Consider the following 12,124-nt stretch of genomic DNA (forward strand, 5'->3'; position numbering starts at 1 on the left):
TACAAATCAGGAAGAGATGCCTCACAAGAAAACAACTCAGATGGCACCCTGATCTTGGACTTCCAGCCTCTAGAACTTTGAGGAAATAGTTTCTATTGTTTAAGCCACCCTGTCTGTGGTATTTTGTTATGGCGGCCCTAATACACTGAGCAAACTAATATATTGCCTCTCAGTTTCAGATTTGACTCCAGGAGACACATTTTGGTCATTGGGGAGGGCAGCAGGCATTTCAAATAAAAGAAGGAAAATTTGGCCCATCTTCCTTGTTTAGTTGAAGGGAACTCTGAAGCTCAGAGAAGAGAGGGGTAGCCCAGAGAAATGCAGGCTGAAATCTGCAGCACTCCCATGGATAAGATTCTGGGGGCTGTATCCGCAAGACAATGAGGGCTACTCCGTTTCTTCTAAGGGATTCTTGCCCACACTAGTAGATATAATGGTCATCTGAATTAAATTCGCCCATTCCAGTCAATTTTAGTTCACTAATTCCTAAAATGTCAATGTTCACTCTTGCCATCTCCTGTTTGACCACTTCCAATTTACCTTGATTCATGGACCTAACATTCCAGGTGCCTATGCAATATTGTTCTTTACAGCATTGGACTTTACTTCCATCACCAGTCACATCCACAACTGGGCGTTGTTTTTGCTTTGGCTCTGTCTCTTTATTCTTTCTGGAGTTATTTCTCCCCTCTTCTCCAGTAGCATATTGGGCACCTACCAACCTGTGGAGTTCATCTCTCGGTGTGAAGAGGCAAAGCTCAACATTCAGAAAACTAAGATCATGGCATCTGGTCCCATCACTTCATGGCAAATAGATGGGGAAACAGTGTCAGACTTTATTTTTTGGGGCTCCAAAATCACTGCAGATGGTGACAGCAGCCATGAAATTAAAAGACGCTTGCTCCTTGGAAGGAAAGTTATGACCAACCTAGATAGCATATTCAACAGCAGAGACATTACTTTGCCAACAAAGCTCTGTCTAGTCAAAGCTATGGTTTTTCCAGTAGTCATGCATGGATGTGAGAGTTGTACTATAAAGAAAGCTGAGTACCGAGAAATTGATGCTTTTGAACTGTGGTGTTGGAGAAAACTCTTGAGAGTCGCTTGGGCTACAAGGAGGTCAAACCATTCAATCCTAAAGGAAATCAGTCCTGAATATTCATTGGAAGGACTGAAGCTGAACTCCAGTACTTTGGCCACCTGATGCAAAAAACTGATTCCTTGGAAAAGACCCCGATGCTGGGAAAGATTGTAGGCAGGAGGGGGATGGGATGACAGAGGATGAGATGGTTGGATGGCATCACAGACTCAATGGACATGAGTTTGTGCAAGCTCCGGGAGTTGGTGATGGACAGTCCATGGGGTCACAAAGAATTGGACATGACTGAGCGACTGAACTGAACTGAATCCACAAGATACCCACAGCCACACTGCAAGATGGGTAAGAATTATTTGGGGAGCTTTTAGAACTGCTGTATGTTTCCTTCTAAAGCCCCCCCCCACACCTGGTTCATTCCAGGCTGTTCTCCCAGGGAATACATACGCAGTTTAGAGCCACTGGTGCTGTGGTTTGGGAGAGTAGCTGTAATGGTGTTATCTCAGGCTTGGTGGCAGCCCGAGGTTAGGGACAAATGTCTGAATCCCTCTAGAAGGCAGGAGCTGGTGAAAGCTGAGGTGGATCATCAGTCACAGCCCTCATCTCATGAGAAAGTTCTGCCACACGCAGGAGCTGAAAGTAATTACCTGCCAGACAGGAGGTGGTGAATGAAAGCTTCCGCGGGTAATTGGGTGCATGTGCCTACATGGATGTGTGTGTGCACACGTGTGCATTCCAGCATATATGAAGTTATATGCAAGTGTGCCGGGTGCGCCTATGCCTTGGAGTGCACATTTACAGTGCTCACACATGCACGCATAAGTGGTATGTGGTGCACTCAGGATTTGCTGGTTTGGGTGTAGGTGTGCATGTACATTTCACGGGTGCAAGTGTGCATTTTCATGGAGGTGCTAGGGTACGCATGAGCCCAGTAGGGACACAGGGGCCTGTACCCTGCCCAGGATGCTTGTGAAAAGCAATTGTGTACATGGGCGAGGATGTGCTTATGCCTGAGAGTCTGATTTCAAACCCCTACTGCCACAGGTACAAGCCTGAGTGTTTCTTTGTCTGTGTATATGTGTATACCCCTGGGTGCACACACGTGGCTGTTTGTAAGTATACAGGTGCAGGGGAGCCCATTGGCCCAGGCTTGTGTGTCTAGTGTCTGTGTTCATATACCCCAGGTGCTTGGTATTTGCCAGTGTGATTAACCAAGTGTATACATGGGGCTGATCCTGGGTGTCAGGACACACATACCCCTGAGAGCCTGAGCTGGGCATGTGTGTGGGCATGGATGCAGATATTTCCATTGATCTGGGCATGGCTGGCTGTGCTCATGTCCCCTGGGGTACTCATGAATGCACATGAATGTGTGGATGGACACACAAGTGCACAGGAGCCTGGACTGTGGTGTCTGTGCACATGGACCTCCAGGCACCCATGAATGTGTGTGTGCACAGGGGCATATTGGTCCACAGGCCCTGTATGAATGTGCGTGCATGCGTGTGTGTGTGTGTGGCTACAGGTGTGCCCATGGTCCTGGGCCTCATTATCTGTGCCTGTGCAACTCTGGGGGCCCATGCACATGTGTGTGCATGGTTTCATGTGTGGATGTGGGCCTGAGTCAGGGAATGTCTGTACGTGTACCCCTAGGGGCCCAGGCACAGCACATACTCAAGTGTTCAGATATGCTCCTGAGCTTGGATCTTGGTGTTCGTGCACATGTCTCTTTGGGGGCACACATATGGCATCTGTGTGGGGGATGGACATGCTGCTTCCCTTCCCCTCCACTTGGCTGGGGATTATAAGAGAAACCAAGAAAGGTGCTTTCTCTAGGAATCCAGGTTTTGGCAGAGCCAGGCGAGTGGAATTTGTGACCGTTTTGCTATTCTCCACCCTTGTTACTTGGGACAAAGCTGAAGCTGGGAAATCGCCCCTTCCTTCATTCAGCTGAGCAGGCTGTGCCCTAACCGGAGACACCTGGCCAAGGAGGAAAGTGGGACCAGAAATGCCCTATGTGAGCTAGTGGCACCCCTCAGCATCCAGATCTTGAAAGCAAACAAGTGGAGGGATAGATGAGTCAGAAAGCAGATATAACCCCAGGGGCTTGGCTTGCCTCAACCCAGGAATGCCTCTGAGCTGGAAAAAGTCTCAGCCAATGTCTAGTTTGGCCCTATACATTTTCAGGAAAAAATGTGAAAGGCTTTTAAAGGTGCAGAACTATTCTTAGGTGTTGTTTCCATGGAACAATGGTGTGTCTGGGTGGCCTTTATGGCTTATCTGATCCATAGGGGCAGCACCCTTGTCCCTGACAGCACCATTTTGAAACTCTAAAGAGACAGGAGTTAACATACACAGACCTGCAGAGTCCCATTATTAAACATGCAAGTGAATTTTGTCCTTTCGAAATACAACTGATTTCTGCCCTGTAGAAAGGATGATTCCAAATATCCTAGCATATCGATTGGCAAATTTATCTATATATGTCTATTCTGCAGATTCTGCTTTGAGCTGATTGTAACATCTTACCCGTTCTCTCATTAATAAAAGCCCTAAGTAAAATCTTTGACATGTGTTCACTCTTTATGTATGAGTCATGATATTACCATTATGGAAATTTCCCTTAAACTGCATCTACCAGCTCATAGTATAGATGAGGTCACCGAGGTGGGAGGGGAAGGGACTCATGTAAAATGAACGTCAAGGGCTGAAGTGTGGAGACAGAGCTGAATCCAGGCCATCATGGGTTCTGCCCTGGTCCTGGAGGGAGGGGATGTACTTCACACAGGGTGTGGAATAGTGGGGGTTGGGGAGGTTGCAGTGATACTCCCCTACCCTGAGGATGTGGAATGACCCTCTGGGGTGAGAGGACCCACCCCCATTGATACCACCTTCAGTGCTGAGCTCTGATTCAGATCTAAGACACAGCAAGCTTCCCATTTCTATCTCGGACAGTGGCCGTCGAGGTGGGCTCATTCAGGACATGAAGATGTTCGAATGCCCCATTGCCATCCTGGGCTGCTGGGCTGTTGACACCAGTAGGAATAGCTTTATTCTTAGGCAGATTATTTCAACTACTGAGCCTCAGCTGCCTTATCAATGAAACCCAGGTAATATGGTTCCTGCCTTACAGTGGTTTGGAGCAGATTAACCAAGATAATGGATGAGAAGCTCTCTAAATAGTCCAGCACAGAGCAAGCACTCAATAAATGTCAGCTGCCAGTCATTAGATCTGTCTGCTTTGCAGAACTTATAATGGCAGACATCTTACAAAGGATGCTTGGGCCCCCTTCCTAGCAGGACCCAGCTGCTCCATCCAGGGCTAAGACACCCAGCAAGTGCTCCCTGCATGATGGATCGGTGAGTCAGATCCTTGTCCTGTGAAGACATGTCTGGCTTGCAGTCTCTGGCACTCCCCTGGCTGCCACCAGGGGATCATGGGGCCCAGAGGACAAAGGGGAAAGGAGCACAGGAAAGATGAATTCCCATCAGGTGATTGTGGGGTACCCTGGGAGAAGTTACCTCTTAGAGCCTTGGTTTCTCCATCTGCACAATGGGCACTTTGGAGCTGAGAATTGCTGAGGACCTTTGTAGCCACATTTTAGAGAAGAATAGATGGTCTCTGAGAGCATAACAGCCAGGAGCTGAAGCTCTCCCTCACCCCAGGCCCTGCTTTCGGAGATAAAGCACTGCAGACCAGAGGGGGTAAGGCACATCCCTCCACAACAAAAAAGTTGCCCAACAGGCTAAGAGACAGAACTGGCCAAGAGCCCAGGTGCCCAGGTGCTCAAGTCTCATGTGGAGGAGATTTTGGTCCAGGTCACTCCCGAGGCCTGCCTGGGGAACTTGTAGGGGCTGGGGGATGGACACAGTGGCCAGTTCTTGGACCTGAATCCTGGCTGTGGCGTGCTCTGACCTCAAGCATCCATCTTGAAAATGAGCAGAGAATCTCACTGGGGCAGGCGAGGGCAGGAAGGTGGATGTATTCTTCAGAGATCTGTGGGTTGTAAGTGACAGAAAGCCAAGTCAAAGCAGCTGAAGGAAAAGGGACTTACTTGGATAACTGAAGAGACCTGGCCTGGGCATAGCTAGTGTGGGGCCTGTACCCTACATCTAAGGACTCCTCTTCTCACCAGGAGTAGGCTCTGCTTCTTCTTTGACAGTTTTACTCTCAGCTGGCCACTCCCGAAGTCACTACCTCACCTCCACCTGAATAGCTAGGAGCCCCAAGGGGGAAAGAGAAGTCTTTTCCCCTGTAGTCACAGCTTTAGGTCATGTTGCCTAGCTTGGGTCACATGCTCATTCCTGACCCTGTCATCAGGGTGACAGATTGCTCTGAACAGCCAAGCTAGTCACAGGTCCACTTTTGGAGCTCTGGGTAGGGTTGGGGGTTATTAGCCCCATTAGAACTACACATGTGGTGGAGTGAGGTGTTTTGTCAAAAAGAAAATGGAGGGTAGTGTTTAATAGAAGAGGGGAAGGCTGCTGAGTTGACAAAAGAAATGCCTGCCTACTACAATTGGCCATGACTGAATTCTTTTTTTTTTTTTTAAACTTTACATAATTGTATTAGTTTTGCCAAATATCAGAATGAATCCGCCACAGGTATACATGTGTTCCCCATCCTGAACCCTCCTCTCTCCTCCCTCCCCATTCGATCCCTCTGGGTCGTCCCAGTGCACCAGCCCCAAGCATCCAGTATCGTGCATCGAACCTGGACTGGTAACTCGTTTCATACATGATATTTTACATGTTTCAATGCCATTCTCCCAAATCTTCCCACCCTCTCCCTCTCTCACAGAGTCCATAAGACTGTTCTATACATCAGTGTCTCTTTTGCTGTCTCGTACACAGGGTTATTGTTACCATCTTTCTAAATTCCATATATATGCGTTAGTATACTGTATTGGTGTTTTTCCTTCTGGCTTACTTCACTCTGTATAATAGGCTCCAGTTTCATCCACCTCATTAGAACTGATTCAAATGTATTCTTTTTAATGGCTGAGTAATACTCCATTGTGTATATGTACCACAGCTTTCTTATCCATTCATCTGCTGATGGACATCTAGGTTGCTTCCATGTCCTGGCTATTATAAACAGTGCTGCGATGAACATTGGGGTACACGTGTCTCTTTCCCTTCTGGTTTCCTCAGTGTGTATGCCCAGCAGTGGGATTGCTGGATCATAAGGCAGGTCTATTTCCAGTTTTTTTAAGGACTCTCCACACTGTTCTCCATAGTGGCTGTACTAGTTTGCATTCCCACCAACAGTGTAAGAGGGTTCCCTTTTCCCCACACCCTCTCCAGCATTTATTACTTGTAGACTTTTGGATCGCAGCCATTCTGACTGGTGTGAAATGGTACCTCATAGTGGTTTTGATTTGCATTTCTCTGATAATGAGTGATGTTGAGCATCTTTTCATGTGTTTGTTAGCCATCTGTATGTCTTCTTTGGAGAAATGTCTATTTAGTTCTTTGGCCCATTTTTTGATTGGGTCATTTATTTTTCTGGAGTTGAGCTGTAGGAGTTGCTTGTATATTCTCGAGATTAGTTGTTTGTCAGTTGCCTCATTTGCTATTATCTTCTCCCATTCTGAAGGCTGTCTTTTCACCTTGCTAATAGTTTCCTTTGATGTGCAGAAGCTTTTAAGGTTAATTAGGTCCCATTTGTTTATTTTTGCTTTTATTTCCAATATTCTGGGAGGTGGGTCATAGAGGATCCTGCTGTGATGTATGTCAGAGAGTGTTTTGCCTATGTTCTCCTCTAGGAGTTTTATAGTTTCTGGTCTTACGTGTAGATCTTTAATCCATTTTGAGTTTATTTTTGTGTATGGTGTTAGAAAGTGTTCTAGTTTCATTCTTTTACAAGTGGTTGACCAGATTTCCCAGCACCACTTGTTAAAGAGATTGTCTTCAATCCATTGTATATTCTTGCCTCCTTTGTCAAAGATAAGGTGTCCATATGTGCGTGGATTTATCTCTGGGCTTTCTATTTTGTTCCATTGATCTGTATTTCTGTCTTTGTGCCAGTACCATACTGTCTTGATAACTGTGGCTTTGTAGTAGAGCCTGAAGTCAGGTAGGTTGATTCCTCCAGTTCCATTCTTCTTTCTCAAGATCGCTTTGGCTATTCGAGGTTTTTTGTATTTCCATACAAATTGTGAAATTATTTGTTCTAGCTCTGTGAAGAATGCTGTTGGTAGCTTGATAGGGATTGCATTGAATCTATAGATTGCTTTTGACTGAATTCTTAAATGAAATCACTGGCAGACTTAGTCCCCTCTCTGCTCACTGTTTGGAGGGCCTCAGGCTTACACAGTAAACTTACCTCGTCCCTCTCAGCCATCAGAAATTCTGCCTCTTGTGACAGAATAAAAGGTTGTTGTTTTAGCTGTTCAGTCTTGTCTGACACTCTTGCGATGCTATAGACCATAGCCCACCAGGCTCCTCTGTCCATGGGATTTCCCAGGCAAGAATACTGGACTGAGTTGCCTTTTCTTTCTCCGATTAAAAGGTATTTTATACTAAAATGTCAATGTCTGGACTTCCCTGGCAGTCCAGTGGTTAGGACTCCATGCTTTCACCACAAAGGACCCGGGTTTGTTCCTCAGTTGGGGAACTAAGATCCCACAACCCACACAAGTGTGGCCAAAAAATAATATTAAAATAAAAAATTAAAAATAAAATGTCAATGTCTTCAAGAAGCAGCGAGAATGTTTATGGCAGAGGCAAAGCTTCACTGGAAATGATTTGATCCAGTGGTGGAATTTAGGGCAGTGTGGAAATAGGAAGGGGAGATCTCTGGGAAGACTTCCAAGTACACAGTGGCTCTAGAAGCCCCAAGGCAGTGCAAGAGGAAAAAGAAATTTCTTTCCTATCTTAAGTCTCCATGCAAGGCAGGTGGCCCTCCCAGGCACTTCTGTTCCCTTCCTCTGAGGGCTCTGTCTGCCCAGCTGTCAACCTGTCACTTCAGTTCTGTTCCAAAGCTATCAGGTTGATGTGTATTCATCAAGCACTAGTTTCTAATGCTGAGGAAGTGAAAGTCTCTGAGTCATGTCCAACTCTTTGTGACCCCATGGACCGTACAGTCCATGGAATTTTCCAGGCCAGAATACTGGAGTGGGTAGCTGTTCCCTTCTCCAGGGGATTTTCCCAACCCAGGGATCGAACCCAGGTCTCCTGCATTGCAGGCAAATTCTTTACCAGCTGAGCCCCTAAGGAAGCCCAAGAATACTGGAGTAGGTAGCCTATCCCTTCTCCAGCAGATCTTCACAACCCAGGAATCGAACCAGGGTCTCCTGCATTGCAGGTGGACTCTTTACCAACTGAGCTATCAGGGAATGCTGAGGAAAAAACCTTCTAAAGAGGGAGGTCTGCTCTTCCAGATGACTACAGATAAGTTCTGTGTGGGAGGGTCAGAGGGGAGGCTCCAGAAAGCAGATAGGGCAGGTCAAAACACTAAGACAGTCATCACCCACTCTTCCATCCATCCATATACTCACCCATCACCCAACCACTCACCTAGCCTTACGCCCATTCATCCACCCATCAGTGACCCACCTACCCACTCATTCATTCACCCACTTATCCATCCACCCACCCACATAACTGGAGACTATTATGGATCCAGTCCATACCATATGCACTGGGAGCACAGAGATGAATCATGTCCACCCCCTTGCTTTTAAGCAGCCCCCAGTCTAGCTGGAGAGACAGCCATGGGCATATCTTAATGCATGACTCTGTGATCAATGCTGTGGAGGCCTCAAGAGAGAGAAGAAGGAAGGGCATTCCTGGAAGTGGGAACAGCATGGGTGAATTCTGGGAGATGTAAGAGAGATGACTGTGGTAGAAGAGTCAGGTGGATGAAGGGCCGAGGCAGAAGGTGACTCTGGAAAGAGGAGCAGAAACCTTTCATTCCTGGCCCTAGGAAGCCAGGGGTGACGTTTGAGCAAGAGCCAGAACCCAGAGGATGTGGCTAGAGACCTTTGGGTGACCAGCCTGCTATTGTTTCAGGTCCCAAGGAGACATGCGTGTCAAGTCCAGCCTCCAATTCAAAGGAAAAAAAGACTCTAAATCTCAGAAAGGATGCCTTTGTGGGAACTGTCTCTAAGATGGATGGACAGATGGATGGATGGATGGATGCATAGATGGCTGGTTGGTATGCAGATGCCATCATGAATTCTGACTCATGCCACATGCTCTGGGGACGTGTGAGGGACCCAGCGTGGTTGAGGGCATTGGGCATGTGCATCACAGTGTACCCAGCTCTGCAGGGCTGAGGGCCTTGAAGGATGCCTGGCCACATCACCAAGGGAAGAGGAGGGAGGCGAGCACTGGGTGTCTCTAACCAGGAGGTGGAGGCCACTGCTAGCTGGGGTTCTAAATAAAAATTTCCTGGCGAGAAGAAGCTTCTGAAACTTCCTGAGTGTAGCTGAATCTTTATCTAAGAAACCATCCTAGGCCCCTTGTCAGGAGCACTGGTCTCTGTTGACTCTGTGGGATGGCATTGTCTTTCACAGGGAGAACAGTCGAGGATGTGCCATAGAAATGATATCCCTGCCAGGGGATAGGGCTCAATGGCTTGATAGACACCCATGCTGCGGCCTTCCAGGTGTCAGGCTCAGTTAGCACAAAGTGAAAGTCACTCAGTCATGTCCAACTCTTTGCAACCCTATGGACTATACAGTCCATGGAATTCTCCAGGCCAGAATATTGGCGTGGGTAGCCATTCCCTTCTCCAGGGAATCTTCCCAACCCAGGGATCAAACACAGGTCTCCCTCGTTGCAGGCGGATTCTTTACCAGCTGAGCCACTAAGGAAGCCCAAGAATACCAGAGTGGGTAGCCTATTCCTTCTCCAGCAGATCTTCCCAACCCAGGAATCGAACCAGGGTCTCCTGCATTGCAGGATTCTTTACCAGCTGAGCCACAAGGGAAGCCCTAGTTAGCATAAGCCCACAGCTTGAACAGCTCAACATGAGATCAGTGCTTTCAGATCTTGGGGCACCAGGGGGACCTGGGGCAGGGGACAGTGTGCTAGGAGGCCCTGGGGTGCCAGGAGATATGGAGAAGCCCACATGGACTCTGGAAGGAACAGAGGCAGCAGCTGGCAGGTGGAGTGGAGCAGGAAGCAGAGGGCAATATGACTGGAAAGGGAGCCTCAGTACCCCCATAAATCCAGAAGGTCCTCTTGGCAGCCCTATCCCAAGAACACTCTGGGCAGACAGAGGCCCGCAGCACCTCCCTCCTTCACCCACACTAGTTGGCTGCTTGATAGAGTCCTGTAGTCAGTCCTTGCTGGACACCCCCTGGAACCCCAGTGCAGCCCAGCCCAGGCACTGGGGGCCCCAGACAGAACAGATGTGCAGGCCCTGCCTAGTGGGGAGACAGGCACTCCTGTGTGATAAGGCTTATGAAGGGAGTGTCTGCCCAGGGTGTGGGAGTGCCAAAGGCAGGAGGTGGGAACGATTACCCCGACACCTCACAGGTGATAGCAAGCTGGATCTTGAAGGGAAATCAGGAGAGCTCAAGGATGACAAGTAGAGGAACAGCATTCCAGGCAGAGGGCATGGCATGGGCAAAGGCAGGGATGTATGAGAAGGGAAACAGATGGGAATAAGGTATGCTTCTGGTGACTGTGAGGGACCAGGCTCTGCGACTCAGAGCAGCTGGACCAGGGAGGATGAAACCCTTTGGGCTGATACCTCACTGCCTGAAATTCCTCGAGGGCAGTCCAGGGGTGGGGGTTCCTTTATCCCTCACCTCAACCTGGGATCTTACTGTTCCAATATGCAGAGAGAAAGCTGGATCAGGGAGGGCAAGAAGCCATCCTTCAGACACAATCACGTGAGAGTGCTGCTGCGAGTTCTGTGGCCTGTGCTGGGGGCAGGGGGCGCTGTTGACCTCCTCTTGGGGCCTGGCTGGGCTGGAATGGGCCTTGGGGACAGGTCCCATACCTGCTGGACATATATCTCTTCCTGGGCCCAGCCACCATGGTTTCCAGTTGCCACCCAGCTACCAGCTCAGAGGAGTGCTTGAGGAAGTCCGTTCATCTGTCTAGACCTCATGTTCTCCAACTATTTAATGACATGACCAATACTCTAGCCACAAGGCCATTAATTAAGAGTCCGTGGACTAGAGGTTCCAAAGAGTCCTTGAATTTGCTGTGAAATCTCTAAGTACAGTCAAAGCCCTTCAGTCAAAGGACCCCACACCTGTGCTTGAACAAGTTGATTGCTCCTTGCAACAAAAGACAGCTCACACTGTGGGGTGTCTAAGTAAGAGGGTGCTAGAGAAGATTTCTTCTAGGATTTGGGCTGCTGTTAGATGACTTGGAGGAGGGTTTAAGGAAGCAGAGTTTTGCTCTGGATTGGAGGTGGAGTTATTCTATGATTGGGTATCAGTAAATCTTATCTTGAAAGAGGGAAGACTAAAATGAGTTGTATTTGGTAAAGAACAGCATATTAACCAGGTTAGGGAATCACTTGGTAATTTTATGACTTGGACAATGCACATGCTCTGACTGTGTTCAGATGTGATTATGACATGGTCTTGTTTGTGTCCTGATCTAGGGCGGCTGCAGAGTGGCCTTGTCTAAGGCAGATATGCTACAAAACTGTTCACATTCAACAGGAGGACACCAGGTTCTGGTTGTGAGTGTGAGGCCAGCTCCTGTGTGTTGGGGGCTGCTTTTCTCTTTCTCAGTGTATTCCTAAGGAGAGGGCTTTAATTAGATTTTCTAGAAGATCTTGGATCTTACAAAGAAATAAATAATCTCTAAAATCACCTAGGGGTCTTCCCTGGAGGTCCAGTGGTTGAGACTCCGCCTTCCAAAGTATGGGGGCACAGGTTCGATCCCTAGTCAAAGAACTAAGATTCCACATGCTGCATGGTGTAACCAATAAACAAATACTTTTTTTAAATCACCTAGAGCCCAGACAGGTTTTAAATCACCTTTCAAGATGGCCACACCTGTGACTTGTCATGTGTGACCTCAGTTGCTGCCTCTGGAAAATGAAATTGAAGT

The sequence above is a fragment of the Bubalus kerabau genome, chromosome X, assembly GCF_029407905.1.
Source record: "Bubalus kerabau isolate K-KA32 ecotype Philippines breed swamp buffalo chromosome X, PCC_UOA_SB_1v2, whole genome shotgun sequence".
In the NCBI taxonomy this organism is placed as follows: domain Eukaryota; kingdom Metazoa; phylum Chordata; class Mammalia; order Artiodactyla; family Bovidae; genus Bubalus; species Bubalus kerabau.